This window comes from Euprymna scolopes, chromosome 45, assembly GCF_053919585.1.
Source record: "Euprymna scolopes isolate OS-2025 chromosome 45, ASM5391958v1, whole genome shotgun sequence".
Classification (NCBI taxonomy): domain Eukaryota; kingdom Metazoa; phylum Mollusca; class Cephalopoda; order Sepiida; family Sepiolidae; genus Euprymna; species Euprymna scolopes.
The window spans coordinates 46,783,951-46,796,386 of NC_136526.1; the positions used below are offsets into that span (position 1 = coordinate 46,783,951).

General features: G+C 32.3%; 1 protein-coding gene across 2 annotated transcripts in view; it reads right to left on the reverse strand.

Moving 5' to 3' along the window:
• LOC145269523 (uncharacterized) overlaps positions 1 to 12,436 on the reverse strand; it is a 74,845-nt gene that overhangs the window by 20,294 nt on the left and 42,115 nt on the right. The window contains exon 1 of one of the 2 annotated variants that reach the window (XM_080125276.1): positions 6,303 to 6,520. The exons of the other annotated variant lie outside the window; for it this stretch is intronic. The gene's annotated coding sequence lies outside the window, so the exon portion shown is untranslated. Of the gene's footprint in view, positions 1 to 6,302; positions 6,521 to 12,436 lie in introns of those variants that run through there. 2 annotated transcript variants of the gene reach the window in all.

Genomic DNA, 12,436 nt, shown 5'->3' on the forward strand with positions numbered 1-12,436 from the left:
TTTTAAAATATTTTAAAAAAAAACAAACGAACAAAAAATACATTTGAAACGTAGTTTACCTTTAGAAATAGTTTTTATTTAAACTGCGGAATCTTAGCTCATTGTTATGGGGGGGATAACTCTATTTTACTGAAACAGTTGAAAAAAAATCATTTTTTCTTACAATTAGAAAAATAAAACATATCGTCGCATTTTACTTTTTCTTGTTATAACTTTTATAAAACTTATTGCATTAAATAAGGTAATTGAAAAAAAAAATCAATTTCTTTTTACAATTCTTAGTAAAATAGAGTTACTAGGTACGGGCAAAAATGGGCAGATAAAGATAGAAGGACCTAGTTTTGAAAGCCAATTTATTATAATTTTTTTGTAGGTTTTCGACTACTTTTTGATTGTATTTGAAAGATTAGAGACTAAAGTTAATTTCCTAAAGGAAAATAATATTTGTAGACGTGAAAAAAAAAAAGTTATGAAAAATGTTTTCACGGCAAGCTAACCAATTCAGATAGATGTTGAAGTTTAATAAATTCATTGTAAAAGTCCTTTAAAAGATAAATATTAGTTTTCTGGGTCTATTTCAAAAATAATTAGTAAACTCCTAAGATATTGAATTGAATAAAAAAAAACACCTTGTTTGCGCAAAAATAACTTAATTAGCCCTCAAAAAGCAAGTAGTTTACCATTTGCCAAAAACGCAACAAACTAAAATTTTGTAAACACGATTATAAGGAGGCCCAAAATTTCAGCCAATCGAAACGCTGTTTCCAAATAAAGTCATGATAGTAAAAGGAGGTAGGGGTGTCAGATTTCTCTTTTTTTCCCCCAGACGTGCATCAATACATTCCTATTCTGAACGTTTGTATCAATTTTTATCCTTTTTTAATTTAATTATTTTTCATGTTCCTCTTTTTAAATTAATTTTTTTTTTAAATTATTGTTCGAGATTATATAAAAATTATGTTACGCCGAAAGTTTCATATTCTTGCAAGCAAGGAAATTATTGAAATCTTGAATATAAAGATTATGCAAAATCTGTAATTTAAGAGAAAAAGTAGAAAAAAAAAAGAAATATTTTTGCTATTATAATTTTTTTGTGAAAATATTAAATAAACAATGCTTAATTTAATGGTAATATCGGAAGTTCGAGAAATTCATTTTTCTTCGAGTTATATTGAATTCATTAATACGGATTTTAGGGGCTTTTTTCATAATGTTCCGGTAAGGATTATTTTATCTTTTTATTGTTACAAATTTATTTATATAAAAAAAGCAAAAATAAATTCTTGCATTTTTTATTTACTACTGAAAACCATAACTTTAGTAAAGGTATTTTTTTTAAACAAAAGGTGCTAATGCAAAGAGTGATCCGTGCTATTTTTTTAAATCGTATTTCCACGTTTAATTAAAGTTTTATGCTTTTTTATTCAATTGTAATTTAAAGTACAGAATAGGTACAAAACACCCTCCCCTCCCCATGTTAAGAATTGCTTTTTAAATAATAACGTTATTATTTCAGCACGATCACTTTCTGCATGAGTACCAAACAAAATAATACATTTCCACTCAAATTTAAATAAAAATAATTAGTTCATTATATTTCGCGATCATTATTTAATAAATACTGCAAAGTTCCGTAAAATTGGTTAATTTCCTGATTTTTGGTGAATTTTTAAGTAAAGGGAGGGGTCAAAATGTTTATACATTTTGAGCATCAGCATTCATTTTGCCCGTACCTACGAGTAAAAATGCCACCCATTTTATAAATCAAATAAAATATTGAAATCGACAATATTAGAAAACAATATTTTTATTAAATGATTTTTTATTAAATACAGGAATATAAAAAAAAATGAATTTTTAGCAGTTTAGATTTTTTTTATTGAATCAATTCTAAATTATAAATAAAATGACAAACAAATAAAAATAATTACAAATGATAATAATGAAACAATATTAAAATTGACAAAAGTAGAAAACAGATTTTGTTTTAATTAATCTTGTCCTTTGATACATAATAATATAAGCGGAAATATCGGAGTCGATTTCCTTCTCTGCCACACCTGATCAATTTGTTGTCGACTTCCTTGCGTTTTCGATTTTTTAGACATCTAATTAATTTTTTTTAATTTTAAAATAAAGTAAAATGTTTAATAATTTTGTAATAATTTTTTTAAAGTCATATTTAAGTAACAAAATTCGATTGGCTATTAAAGCCAATCGAATTTTGTTACTTAAATATGACTTTAAAAAAATTATTTTACAATAATTATTTTCCAAACTAATAATTTTGAAATACTTAGTAATTAATTATTGGTGCTCTTGCATAATTTGGCCTGAATTCTCGTGATTTCCCGTCAAGCCCGGATTGGGCGAGACCGGCAAATATCGGGGTCAGCCGAGCGTTGTTCAAATGTTGAAACACTAATTCGACTTTAAAAAGTTTTTAGTAATTTTTTATTTTATGATTAGTTATTTTTAATGATTTATTTAATTTGAATATTTCTTTTTGTACTTCAATTTCTGGGAGTTTGATTAGACAATAAAAAAGCGATATGTAAATGTGTAGCAGTTTTGACACCCTCCACAATCTGGCACACTCTGGATGCAGAGCCACAATGAAGCTCATTACAGCTAGAGTCTTCTGGCCAAATACGAGGCGTGATATCACTGCCTGGACATGTTCCTGTGTATCCTGCCAAACGTCAAAGGTGCACAAGCATATCCATGCACCCGTTGGAACATTCACCACCCCAGACGCTCGGTTTAGCCATGTGCACCTCGACCTGGTTGGACCTTGGCCGGTCAGTCAGGGATTTACTTATCTCCTGACTTGTATAGACCATTTCATACGGTGGCCTGAAGCCATTCCCCTAACAGACATTTCGGCTGAATCTGTATGGAGTCCCCACAACAATTACCACAGACCGTGGAGCACAGTTTGAATCCCACCTGTTCTAGGAACTTTCCAGGATTTTAGGGATCAAACGTATTCGAACAACAAGCTATCACCCAGCTTTGAATGGGATGATAGAGCACTTCCATTGACAATTGAAAGCTGCCTTACGCGCTTACCCTGACCAACAGCAATGGAGCGAATACATACCTGTTGTCCTTCTTGGCTGTCATACAGCTATCAAAGAGGAACTGGGATACTCTCCAGCCGAATTGGTCTATGGAGTGCCTCTATCGCTGCCAGGTCAGATGCTGATCCCAATAGAACTAGGATTGTCAGATCCAGCTTTGTTTGTAAACAGACTGCAAGCTTACTTTAGTAAGCTCCCACCCATGAAACCTAGGGAATAGACCATAAAATCTTCGGTCCCCAAAGACATTTCTTCATGGACACACGTGTTTCTTAGAAAAGACTGTGTGAAAGCCCCTCTAACACTGCCTTATACTGATCCTAATCGCGTGTTATAACGCACTTCTAAACTTTTCGCCCTGGATATTAGGGGCAAAAAAGAAAGAGTATCTATTGAAAAAGTTAAAAGAGCTTTTCTTGACTCAGAAACACAAGACACACATACATTCACCTACATTCACACAGCAAACACCTGAAGTGAATACTGAAAATGACAACTACGTGTAGTCGTGACCACCATGTACATTGGCCAAAAAAATTATGCAAAACTTTGTATATTTAAACCCCTGTAAATTCGGTTTATTTAAAAAAAAAAAAGAAAATAAAAAAAAAGAAATTTTAGCTGGAACTTTCTATTCTCATTACCCCTTTATATAGTCTTTCTTCGGCAACATAAACTTCCAGACATTACGTTACCTTGTGTTCTGTATTTTTCTAAAGACTGCTACCTTTTCATTTTTCTTCATCAGCTTTTCGCCTAAGCAAGGGGTGATGTAGCAGTTAACTAACTATTTACTGTAAGCAGATAAATGCCCAGTGCCAAAGTGATTTGGCCTCACTGACCAATTGGTTGGCAGGGCGCATTGATTTGAGCTGTCTCCTTAAGAACTATTTTTAGCCCTTTGGGTTCTCAATTGCTACTCCAGAGAGACGCCAGCAAGTGACCTATACAGACCTCTCTCACTCACTCCTCCCACTGCTACTTGTTGACGACAGCAGTCTGATGGCAGACGACACCTTAAAACAGACATTTATACTTTTTCTTTCTCTTCAGTCTGAGATACAATCTAGCATTTTCTAAATAAACCCTTTGTTGTTGTTTTGCTAAAAGAAATGTCGTTGGGCCTTGTGTTTAATTCAAGCAATAATTTATCCTATAAATGAAAGCAGACAACATTCGAATGGGAAGAAATCGACTGAACCGCGCAAAAGCTCACAAACAACTATATTTTCAGCAGGAAAAGAAATTGCTTTCCCAAAGAATGAGGTTAGGTGCACCAATTGTAAACACAAATGTTTACTAAAAAAAGACCGTGCATAAAGGATGGCTTCTCCTGGCGGTGTACCATGGACAATGTAGACTATAGGTATCATTGCGCACAGGATCGTTAACTTTCTCAATCGTAAAAAAAAAAAAAAAAATATCACTATTTCTTGAAAAAAAAACAAACAAAAAAAAAACATGTTTTTCTATTTCTGTGTAATACTCCCCCCCCCCCAGGTGTGTCAGAAATTTCGTGAAAAATAGTGAATAATCCCACCCTGTCTTTCCAAGCTTATAACTACTCGAAAAATGTAATTCAAGCCCTAATTTTTTTTTTCAATTAAAGGAGCAAGGACCAAGGTTTCATTTAAAAAAAAAAAAGAAAAAACAAACAACGTGGTTTAAAAAAAAAAGGTTTTAAACTTCGAACTTTACAGGTAAATTTCTAAAACTAGGGGGTTGTATTACTGTACACATAGATTCGAAAAAGTTATCAAAAAAACAAATATATAACAAATAAATGTTATCAAAGGCAAGATAAGTTACTTTTCTACCAAACTGGATATATTTTTCGTGTTTTTATTCAATGTAACATGTTTATTCAGCTCCCAAAACATACAGTGTTTACCGATGTATTGGAAAATTCAAGATGGCGCCAGACTCTCTTTTTAACACGGTAAGTTTGGGAAAAGGTGTTATAAATAATAAACTAGACAAACTACTATTAAAAACCCACCGAATATATGTCAACCTATGTCACGGTAACATATATTGAGCGAGTTTCTATCAGTATTTTGTCTAGTTTTATATTTATAGCACCTTTTCCCAAACTTACCGTGTTAACGAGAGAGTCAGACGCCATTTTGAATTTTCCAATACATTGATAAACACTGTATTGTTTTCGAGCTGAATAAACATGTTACATTGACTAAAAACACGAAAATTATATCCAGTTTTGGTAGAAAATTAACTTATCTTGCCTTTGATAACATTTATTTGTTATATATTTATTTTTTTGACAACTTTTTCGAGTCTATGTGTACAGTAATACAAACCCAAAAAATATATTTCTATTACTTTTTAAAGCAACATTAATAGTTTATTTTGGAAGTATAATACAGAAAGAAAATAAACAACCCACTTTTAAAGGAGAAATTACGAGTTTTTTTTATGTTTTATTTGCAGTTTCGTGTTAGGGGTGTCAAAAATTCCTACAAAAATTCTGATACACCTCCTCCCCCCCCACACACACACCTAAAAAAAAACAAAAAACCAACCTGACTGAACAAAAAGTCTTGAAAATAAAATAAAAAACAAGAAAAAAAATACGGTTAAAGAAAAGCAAAAAATTGTACTTACACCTAACATTTATACGGGTAAACAACCTTTTCTTGAAGATAACAATATTTACATAACTTGCTGTTGAGAAATATTTTGCAAAAAATAAAATAAATAAAATAAATACTAAAATAAATTATATAAACATATTTGCTTTTTTCAAGGTAGGTTTTTTGTTATTTTTTGATAATTTGCATTTTTTTCGGTTTGTTTTGCTTCTGCGTCTGTTATGCCGCCGCTCGGCTGACACCGCTGATTGCCGGTCTCGCCCGATCCGGGCTTGACGGGAAGTCACGAGAATTCGGGTCAAATTATGCAAGAGTACCTAATTATTTTACAATAATTTCCATTTTTAAATTCTACCAATATTTTATAGTAATAACTTCAATTTCACTATACAATCAAGTGGGATTTTAACTACTGGGGTAACATGACTTGCGTCCCATTTTCTTCTTCATATTTTTGTTTTCCTAAACTGCAAGAGGGCCATTAACTGTTATCCTCGAGTGGTTTTCAGGCCTTGATAAGTGGTAATTCCCGTAGGAAAAAAAAAAAGCAGAAATAGTAGTAATAAGATCGATATATAAAAAAATAAATAAATAACAGGGAAAGTCTTACTTATTTTGTTATAATGCCTGGGAGTTGAAAAGGTGAGAGCCAGGCCAGTCATCGCGGGTGATACATGAATAAGGGTCCTTCGAGGAGCAAATATTCAGTGGACTCCGTTCATCGATTAAGTTTACTTGAAGACGCCATATTGAAATTAAGAACGGGACCTGTTAATGCGAAGCTAGCAGTTTTTACTTGAATACGAAAACATCAGGTGCGTTATTTATTTGCCGTTGTTGTTGGACCTGAAAATTAGCCATCGTCCCCTGACAATGGCGCCGTTTGTATAATGCAGAAATGCCCATCATCATCATCATCATATTATTATTATTATTATTATTATTATTATTATTGTGACTACTACTACTACTACTACTACTACTACATTATAAACAACAACAACAACAACAACAACAACAACGATGCTAAATTTCAGGTTGGAAAGTTAAAAAAAAAAAGAGATAAGAGAAACCTTAAGCCTAATCCGAAGGTAGTTGCTAATCAAGAGGAGGAGGATGACAAAGAGGGTTATCATCATCATCATTATTATTATTATTAGTAGTAGTTTTTTCTCCGTCTTCTGCAAGAATAATAATACACTAATCCGATTGCCAATCCATCTTCGGATTAGGCTTACGGGGGTTTCTTTTTTTTTTTTTTTAAATCCTTTCTAGCTTGAAATTTGTTGTTGTTATGATAAATGTGGCCTAGTAGACCAACACGAAACCAACCTCAAAAAAGTTGTTTTTCTGGACGCTTTCGGGTGTGCTGAAAACGAATATTGCATTTAAAATTGAGTCCGGCAACTAGTTTCCACGATACTGAAAAGATACTTTTCCGTAGGTTTCATGTAACGCGGCAGCCATATTTGTAAAATTATAGTTGGTTTCCACCTTAACATTTTACTTGAAATTTCAGGTATGCTGAAAACGAATATCGCATTTTAATTTTCAGCAAATAAGTAGTTTTCTAGATATTAAGCAATGTAATTTTTTATACTACAACAATGGCCACCACTTATACCATAAAGAATTACATTGCTCAATATCCGGAAAACTACTTATTTGTGTAAAATTTAAATGCAATGTTATAAGTGGTAACCATTGTTGTACGCGCAAGCGCGCTCATATATGTTTTATGAAAAGAAAAAGATTAACTCTTCATTATCTTGAAAATTCATTACGTCGTTTCTGCTTTGAACAAATATGGCCGCCGCATTACAGTACTACATGAAACATGAAGAAAAGTATCCTTTCAGTATCGTAAAATCTAGTTGGCGGCCCAATTTTAAATGCGATATTCGTTTTCAGCACACCCACAAACCGTCAGAATACATGTTTTTTTAGGTAGGTTTTGTGTTGGTCTACTAAGCCACAATTATCGTTGTTGTTGTTGTTGTTAGTAGTAGTAGTAGTAGTAGTAGTAGTAGTAGTAGTATTTTTAAAATTTGTTAAATGTTTTAAGGTTCCTCTGCTTTTTATCCATAATTCAACCCAATTAAAAAAAAAGAAATACAGAAAAATCTTTATGATGTACTTACCCGCCATATCATATTCCAAAAATCAATTAAAATGATCAAGTATTTTTTTATATAGAAAATATTTTTTTAAAGATTTTTTTAGCTATTTATAGTAAATAGTAGCCATTACAATACTGATTTTACAATCTCGGTGCTTCGAATTGAGTTGTCTACCCGTCATTTATCTAACATGGCAGATCAAAACACAACACCTACGGCTTCGTCATAAAATTTTATTTTCTTAGTTAAGAAAAAAAATACTAATTAATTTTCGTGCTTTTTGGAATATGACAGTTTCTTTTCGTGACAAGCAGGTTTGTTTTTTGATGTTCTTTATCTTTAGGTAGGCTATAAATAGACTCTGTAAATGACCGAAAGAAAAAGCATATGATATTACATTAAGGGGGGGGGGTATTACAATCCACAGAAGTGCGAAAAAGTGGTAAATTTTTTAAAAAATATATAATAAATAAATGGGGTTTGTATTACTGTACACATAGATTCGAAAAATGTTCAAAAACAAATATATAACAAATAAATGTTATCAAAGACAATATAAGTCACTTTTCTAGCTGACTGGATATGTTTTTAGTGTTTATATTTAATGTAACATTTTCATCTCGAAAAAACATACAGTGTTTACCGATGTTAGAAAATTCAAAATGGCGGCCGACTCCCTCTCGGAGACGGTAAGTTTGGGAAAATGAGTTATAAATAAAATTAAAAAAAACAGTCAAAATACTGTTAAAAACACGCCGAATATATGTCAGCCCATGTCACGGTAACATATATTGAGCGAGTTTCTAACAGTATTTTGTACGTTTTTTTTATAATAATTATATAATAAATGTTCTCAAAATTAAGATAAGTTACTCTTCTACCTATCTGGTAAGGTTTTTAGTGGTTTTTACTCGCATTTAATCGGTTCGAAAATCATACAGTGTTTATCGATAAATGTGAACAAGACAAATAGAGACAAGCTGACTTAAATACGTGGAGTTTGGAAAAATGAGTTAAAAATAAAAGATCATACAAAATACTGATGAAAACCGACCCAATATATAAATGATAGGAAATATTTTCGCAATTATAAATTTCTGTGTGTGAAAATATTAAATGAACAATGCTTAATTCAATGACAATATGGGTAGTTCGAGAAATTAGTTTTTCTTCAAGTTATATCGAATTCGGGGTTTGTATTACTGTACACATAGATTCGAAAAAGTTGTCAAAAAACAAATATATAACAAATAAATGTTATCAAAGGCAAGATAAGTTACTTTTCTACCAAACTGGATATATTTTTCGTGTTTTTATTCAATGTAACATGTTTATTCAGCTCGAAAAACATACAGTGTTTACCGATGTATTGGAACATTCAAGATGGCGTCTGATTCTCTCTTTAACACGGTAAGTTTGGGAAAAGATGTTATAGATAAAAAACTGGATAAAATACTGTTAAAAACTCGCTCAATATATGTTACCGTGACATAGGTTGACATATATTCGGCGGGGTTTTAATAGTATTTTGTCTAGTTGTTTATTTATAACACCTTTTTCCAAACTTACGGTGCTAAAGAGGGTGTGACGCCATCTTGAATTTTCGAATACATCGGTAAACACTGTATGTTTTTCGAGCTGAATAAATATGTTACATTGAATAAAAACACAAAAAATATATCCAGTTTGGCAGAAAAGTAACTTATCTTGCCTTTGATAACATTTATTTGTTATATATTTGTTTTTTGACAACTTTTTCGAATCTATGTGTACAGTGTACAGTAATACAAACCCCGAATTCGTTAATACAAACTTTAGGGGATTTTTTTCCTAATGTTCATGAAAAAAATTTTTTTTGATTTTTATTGATATAATTTACGATGCTTTATTTTAAGAAAAAAAGTAGAAATAAATTCATTTTTTTTTTTTACTACTGAAAAACCATAACTTTAATAAAAGTTTTTCTTTTACAAAATAATACATTTCCACTAAAACCCAAATAAAAATAATGAGATCATTTTATTTGGCGATCATTATTTGACAAATCCTGAAAATTTCATGTAAATTGGTTAATTTCCTGATTTTTTGGTGAAGTTTAAATAAGGGAGGGGGGTCAAAATGTTTATTCATGTTGAACGTACCTATTAAAAAAAAATTCTTTAAAGAGAGCGAGAAAAACAAATAAAAAAAAACAAAAACAAAAAAAAAACAATTTCAAGCTTCAAAGATAGTGTTGTATTTAAGGAGCTAAATGTAACTATAAGTTAATCCGATTTATAATCATCCTTGGACTTCGTGCAAATCAGATTAAGCAGCAGATGCTATTCTTTATGCTTTCTCTGCTTTCATTTATTTGTTTTGTTTTGTTTTGTTTTTTGTTTTTTAACCGAGAGTCGTTACAATGGCAGCAGCTGTCGTTACTGTTATTGTTATTGTTGTTATTGTTCTTCTTCTTCTTATTATTATTATTATTATTATTATTATTATTATTATTATTATTATTATTTAAGTTTTGTTTGGCTGTTAGTATTGCCGATTTTATACTGATAGGCGGATCATAACAAATGAACATAGCCTATCAACATCTTCTTTACTCAATCTTCCAGCATTTTCCACAAGATGCTGGCGGTTCCCAACAAGGCAGTCTTTAGTAATACTCCAACATTGCAATGGATCCCAATTTTCACAATCCATTTCTCAAATCCTTTTTTTTTATACTCCTTTTTATACTCCTTAGAGCTCCCATCACAACTTCTACCTTTTTCAACTTCCACAATCTTTTTATCTCCTTTTTCAAGTCTTAGTAATTTTCGACTTTCTCCGTTTCTTTTTCCGTCGCATTCACATCAGCTGTCACTACAATATCAATCGTTGACGCACCGGTTCCCGTCAGATCACCGAAGTTAAGCAACGTTGAGCCTGGTCATTACTAAAATGGGTGACCAATTTGGGAATACCAGGTGCTGTATGTAGGAGGACGTCGACACCTCCCTGCAAAAAGTTGCAAAAAACCTAACGGCATCATCTCCCCTAACAGGTATATACATGTGACTGGGGACCGCTTGTGAATTAACAGAACTAAATCTGGTCTCCTTGCTTCAATCGCATTAACACATTGGATATTTATATTCTACAATAATTTCACTCTCCACCATCCCTTCTGGAAAATGCTCGTAAGATTTTTCATTGCATTCTAACCCTCTTTTCTTGCATATATTCCAATAGACCTTTCTTACAATATTGTCATGTCGTCTCTTGTATTCCTTTTGAGTTAACTTCTTACAACTACTGATGAAGTCTACATTCTCACCTTTCTGTCTACACCATCGACATAGGGGATTTTCAGCCAATTCTATCAATGTGATACTTCACATAATTTGTCCTGAGCGCTTGCTCCTGTGCGGCTCATATAAGGGCTTCTGTCCCAACCTTCAAATCACATTTTAACAATCATTGCCAGGTTTTTCTCTTGTCGGCAGCCTCTGATAGATCATCACTGAACCGGCCATGCATTTTCTTCTCAATCCATTTCTCTTTCATTTTTTGTTCATTTATTGCCTTAAATTCCTTTGCGTTTTACGAGTTCACTCTCTTGCAATTTTTCAAATTTTGCCATGCCCTTTATAAGCTTTTCCTTACAGTGAGGGACATAAACTTTCAGATTATTTTCTTCTTCTTTTACACATCGTTCTACACCTATTAGTCCTTGTCCTCCCTCTTTTCTTTTCACATATAACCTATCGACATCACTCTTGGGGTGAAGAGCTCCATTCATTGTCATCGTTCTCCTTGTCTTCCTATTCATATCTTTCAGCTCATTTTTCTTCCCATTGGATAATACCCGCCTCCATATCGAAATATAGATACTGCCCATGTGTTTACTGTGGATATTTTGTTTCTCCCATTCAATCTTAACCTAAGAATCAACCGTAGTCTTCTCTTGTATTCGTTTCCTATTATTTCCTTCATTTCAGCTTCTTTTATTTTATCTAATTCCACAATTCCTAAGTAGGAGTATCTTCCTTCTCCAACCTCTTTCATCATTTCCCCATTCAAAAGTTTGATTTCTTCAAACTCAACATTTTTTTACTCTTTTCGATTTCAAGACACAACACCTTTTTATGCTAAATTCCATACCTATGCAATTACTGAACATTTGAACAGTTCTTACAAGCATATTTAGTTGGTATTTGTTCTTTGCATAGAACTTTAAATCATCCATAAATAATAATAAGTTTACCTGGTACTCTTTCTTTCCTCACTCATAACATGCATTTACCATCGAATTATGACTGACAAGGGTACCATACTTAAAATAAACAACAATGGTGACAAGCTGTCTCCCTGAAAAATTCTGCCCTCCACATGGAATTCCGCAAGATCTTCTCCATTTGATGTTAATGACGACTTTCCATTGTTTCATGCTTCTTTCCAAAAGATGTTGCACATTCACTGATATTCTAAATATTTCCATTCATTCTTTAGTCCGGCTCTGTGGAACCAGATCAGCTTTGCGGTAATCAAAGGCCGTAAATGACAAAGTTCTCTCTGATTATCTCTCCTCTGATCTTGAGTGCGTGGTACAGTGGGGGAAGAGGTGGCTGGTTACTTTTAATGCATCTAA